General features: G+C 34.6%; 1 long non-coding RNA gene across 3 annotated transcripts; it reads right to left on the bottom strand.

The window, feature by feature from the left end:
* Positions 1 to 842: 842 nt before the first annotated feature.
* Positions 843 to 5,387, bottom strand: LOC107842998. Of its 3 annotated transcripts, none has more exons than XR_001666231.2 (4): positions 4,732 to 5,366; positions 4,252 to 4,436; positions 2,831 to 2,884; positions 843 to 1,098 (listed from the first exon to the last, which is right to left on the bottom strand). It is a non-coding gene; the product is annotated as an uncharacterized LOC107842998 (long non-coding RNA). The 3 variants fall into 3 exon arrangements; XR_001666232.2 differs by having other exon boundaries at positions 2,831 to 2,877; positions 4,732 to 5,365; XR_001666230.2 differs by lacking the exon at positions 2,831 to 2,884 and having other exon boundaries at positions 4,732 to 5,387.
* Between the last annotated feature and the right edge of the window lie 222 nt (positions 5,388 to 5,609).

The raw sequence follows: 5,609 nt of genomic DNA on the forward strand, positions 1-5,609 counted from the left end.
CTAGTGGATGCGGTCGAGGATGACCAAATACCGAATTTGAGGTCAAATTCCTCTCAAGATAGAGAGGATGATATGGGTGTACCAAGCTTTCTAACTAGTTCAAGGCCATTCACACGTAGCCAAGATCGGGAGTTACAAAAACTCCAAGCCATGTTCATGCAATTGGCTGTGTGTAAGTGTGTGATCGTTCCAACACAAGGATTAAATGTTTTGAAGTGTGAAGAGGGACTTTGAAGTGCACTAAACTTACACTCCAAAGCCACCCCTAGGCCAAGGATAAAATGATCATTTTCCTTTCCTTTTTATAATGTAATATAAATAGGTCTCTCTTGTTCTTATGGGAACCCGAAACTTGACAAAAAATGTAGTAACACTTGTGTTCCCTCTTGGCTAGAAACTCTAGGTCTTGCGGTTCATGAGTTCCTCTTGATCTAAGTAAGAACTTGGTACGGATATTTTTTAGTTTTAGGGTCTTTTCATGTTGTCAGGGTTCTTAGATTATAGAATATCTTATGTCAAGTTGTTATCTATCTTGTAATATTATGGTTGGGATGTTGATATAGTGAAGCCGTGTGTGGCCATCTTCGATTCACTATTGTTGTTGCTTCTTGTTGTATGCTTGATCTTGTATCACCAAATGAGGATGTGAAGGATATTATTGTCACGACCTGAAAATTCAAGGGTTATAAAGAAGGATATTTCTTTCTTTTCCTCTTTATGTATCAGTTTGACAAGTAAGTCTATTACCTAAACTGATACATAAAGAGGAAAAAAAAGAAATATCCCAAGGTAAGGCTTCTAGAATGAAGCTGAACCACATAAATATGATAAATGCGGAAGAGTGCAAAATCAATAATACAATCATAATTCTCAAAACATGATGTCAATAGTATAAGAACATATCTGATACAACTCAAATTCAAAAGAAATACATAAGATATCCAAATACAAGAGAAACTCTATCTAGGAAATGAAAGTAAGGACATAATCTATAAGAAAGGTAGTAGAACACATCCGGACGCCTGAAAGTCAACCACTACCTTGAAAACACTAAATGTCGCCCGAATCAACCAAGCTGAGACACACTCGAACTAGAACCTGCACCGAAATGGCGCAGTAGGCATGAGTATGGTCCACTTGTACTCAATAGGTATCATAGACCGACCGAACAAAGTAAAATATAAAGCATATAAAAATACATACTAAGGACACGTCACCTACAACCAGAAAATGTCCCACAACGGTAGCAATATATTGCAATAACAAAACTAAGTTGAGCACAAGTATACATTATATCACATACAAGTAAGAATAAGGAAAAACATGTACATACAAGATTGTCAAATAAAACTAACGAAAGTTAGAAAAAAATAAGATATAATAAGTCAATATGGTAATTCAGACACAACATAAATATAATAAAGTACGTGTAATGTATAAGATGATGCACGAAGTCGTCGCACAACCTCCGTATATACCCACGGAGGCAAGCGTCCCGATATGGGACCCATGGGGGGTTCATCAACCCATATATAATCCACAATCCATATTTATATCTCCTTCTCGGCACATCCATCGAGCAGAGTTTTATAAGGTGTTGCAATATCTCTTTCCCGACACATCCCTCTGGGAGGATTTATAAAAGGCGTTGCCAATGTTTTCAGGTGTTGCCACGATGGTACTATTTGTTTCATGAAAGAGTATGATATAAGGATTTAATGCTCACAACCAATCACAATGAGTATTTACACAATGAACCACAACAATATATTTCCACAACCAATCACAATGTTACATTTTTACAACCACGTGATTCAATATCCGCTCATTATTTTCACCCATCCATGAATTACCACATGTTTCATATGCCAACAAATATGAATGTATCACAATACTCCAACGGTACCACGAAAGGCATTTTCAACAACACAATACAATTACTCACATGTATTTTAGGTTAGCAACATCACATAGGACCCCAAACGATCACACATATCACACTATCTCAATTTCAATAATTACAATACATATAGGCCCCCACACGCGTGTCGTACCCTATTTCGAATCGATCGAAACAGCATGCAACATGTGGTGGCTCTTGGGTTTGGAAAATTCATTTAGAGTCGCCACCTAACTTTTAGAAAAATTAGGAAAAACCATTTATATGTAAAACTTTGTCTTGATCTATCGAAAATATTTAGAGATTCAGAGTAAGAGTTTTGGTTACTCGAGGGGAAGGTGTTAGACACCCCTAAAAGCCTATCCGAAGATAGTCCTAACACTCAATTTAGAAAAAATTTGAAAAAATTCTTGCTCGTTATTTGCTAAAATAGTGTCATCAAAAACTTTATTATTGTTAGTTAATTTTGAGGAGAAACTTAAGGAATAAGAAGTGTGACGCTACCACATACAAGGAAGTAATATAATTATTGCAAAAGTATGCACGCATTTTAAATATGGAAAGGGTGTACTATTTGAAGAGTGCAAGATTTTATAAAGAAAATTAAAAATATGTGAAGTTAAATATATAACTAAAATTATTGTAGAGTAAATGAAAGTATTTTTATGGGAATTTGTTTATGAAATATATAGTTAAAAGTATGTGAAAAATATGTGAAAGATTGCAAATAAGTTAGAATTATATACAAGATAACAAGGAAGTGTAATAGTATACGAGAGAGTTGTTTAAATCATCATAATAATAAATATAATAGTAATAATAACGATATGAATAGTAATAATAATGACGATAATAATAATAATAATAATAATAATAATAAAAAAATGATTAAAAAAAGAAAGTAGTTATTGTGAGAATAATAAGATATACCTTATACGTGGTAGCAAAAGAATGTATATACCTCCCGTGTGCTAAATCTGAAAACTTGCATAAGCATTGAAAATGTAACGTAAAGCATTAGAATTATTTATAAAAAGAGGGGGCTAGAGTTACAGACAACTTTTCAAGAAACCTGAAATTTTGCAACTTATTCTCCATGTGAATTAGTATTTAAAATTTATTTGTTTGTTTTTTTTTTTAAGAAAACATGAAAATTACTACGTTGATTTAATTTAAAATATTCTCGAGGCGAAAGGTTAATTTTTCAAAGAATTAACCTGGTATTGAAATGATAAAATCTATACCCTTTTACGAGTTAATTAATCATGTTCTATTTGCAAAAGTCGGGACGATAAACTATTTCCAGAAGAATCGACAAATAATAGAACAATACAAGCTCAATAATCTGATAAATCACCGTAAACAAATTTAACCACAAAAGTTAGTCATTATTCTAAAAACTCAACATGATAAATATAAATTAAACCAAAAAGATAAAGAATACTTGACTCCATTTAGGAGTTTGGGTTTTAAATTTGCAACTCCGAAGCTCTGTGATTCTAGTGACGGTTGACCCGATGTTTAGGTCAAAAATGAGTTTCGTTGCGGAACCCAACTCCCAGGTTCACAAACTAAGGAAACACCTACCACATAAACGCTCGAATATTGAATTTCAACTACTACCTAGCATCAACATATAAACACACAACCATGATCCCTTGAGCAACATACATCTACTGGACCCAGATACATCATTCGAGAATAAAATAATTAGGAATAAAGTTCCTCTTGAATAATTTCAGCGACAAACTTAACCCGACTGAGCATGGAAAGGAAATAAACTTACTTCAAACAATTTAATTGAAGAAAAAACCCACATTTGATCCTTATTGATAGGCATCTACGTGGACTAAACTCAATAAGATACCAAGACTGTGATCACTTGCGGATTATTTAATACATACTCATCAAAACTTAGATCAAGAAATGGAAAAGAGGGGAATAGACTGCGACAAGCATTATGTGTATTTTGTATAAACAGAATGGGAAAGACATCATTTCGGGTGACGTAATTTAACCGATTTTAAAGTTTATTATCAAACACCTAACCTCTCTCTATTGCCTTTCATGTACCACATATATATACGTATATACATATGTGTGTGTGCGTGACCCGGCAGACTAAACAAAATCAAGTCACCATATTAGACGAGAGTCACCAAATATACTATTTTCGAAAATAGGCACGGAAAATACAAAAAGCAACGGTAATACAAACTGCAACAGTAATGCAACATTCACATAAATTTTCTTTGTGATGTTATTAATGGATGAGCTGGGCACGTGGGATCAATATTAAGACCATTTGAATAATCGATTCTAACTTTAGGATGGAAAAGAGATGAAAATACCTTCACTACAGTGAAGAACAAAATATACTCCCACTGTCCACCAACCCATAGGACCCTGTAAAATTATCATCGCCCACACAGGTAATCTCATATGCACGATAAACTAACTTTGACCTCGGTTTGCAACCAGAAACAACCAGCTATCCCAAATCAAAATAATCGCGCAAGTCCACATATCCGCAGACCTGTGTGTTAGAAATTTTGCCCACAAGTTAGCTTTAGAAAACCAGTACCATGTTTTATCCATAAGCCGGCGGAAGAAAGAACAAACACGAACTCAACAAAAAAGAAAAAAAAATCGCTTACAAATCCACTTCAAAATCAGTCAAAACAATTTAGACGGTTGAAATTCATACAACCATCGATCCGCAACAACATCAACACGAAACTCCAATGAATTTAAACTAAACTACATGCTCATCGGACCAAACAAGATAAAAGAAAAAGAGATGAAAGTGAGACGAGAAAAGGGATTCACACCTTTTGTCGGGAAGAAAACTCGGGCTTCTTATCAAGGATTTTCGACTACATTCAATGTCGGAACTCGGAGTTTGGCCCACAATCGAAAAGAGAAACAACAAACTCTCCGGCTAATTTTCTTTTCTTACTTCACTCGATTTTCTATGTTTTTCTTCTTCTTTTTTTCAATCTCAGCCTTTCTTATTTTCTCTCAAACCTCTAACTCGCAGACCTTCTTTTTTACCTCCCTCGCTGCTCATGCCTTGAGAAGGACTTCAAAGTCCAGATTTGAAACAACATTTTTATGGAGATGATATTTGAATTCAAATTTGACGTCGATCTGCAAATTTCAGCCTTTTTCCAACCTTTTGTTGCGAATTCTAAGAAATTTTCCGTTATTGCGCGATTTAGGGGCTGACATTCTCTGGTTTCTTCGAACTCACGGTCTTGGGGATTTAAAAATGGGGGAATTCGGTGCAGTGGTGGTAGACGGCGGCAGCTACGGCCGCTAGCCACCCTCATTTGGGGGAGAGAGAAGAGATGGGGGAAAGAAAATGGAGTGTTTGTCGTTCTTTTTTGAGTAAGGAGAGGGAGATGTGTTGATGGCTCCTTGGAATCGATGTTACGCGTGATTGATGTTATGGGGAGATGGGAAGGACGCGTTTTTTCTTGGTCAATTTGATCGGTTTGATCTTTTGATCAACGGCTAAAGATTATCCTAAAAAATAATAATGGTAAAAAAAGAATATGTATATATATGGGGATAAATACATGACAAGTTTATTTTAAATTGATTATTTTTTATTCGTCCGATCTTTGATCGGATGGTTCAAATTTAATAAAAAAAGAAAAGGAGGGGAGAAAATAAATACATAAATAAATAAAAATAAATTATATTA

Source organism: Capsicum annuum, chromosome 9 (genome assembly GCF_002878395.1).
Source record: "Capsicum annuum cultivar UCD-10X-F1 chromosome 9, UCD10Xv1.1, whole genome shotgun sequence".
Lineage (NCBI taxonomy): Eukaryota > Viridiplantae > Streptophyta > Magnoliopsida > Solanales > Solanaceae > Capsicum > Capsicum annuum.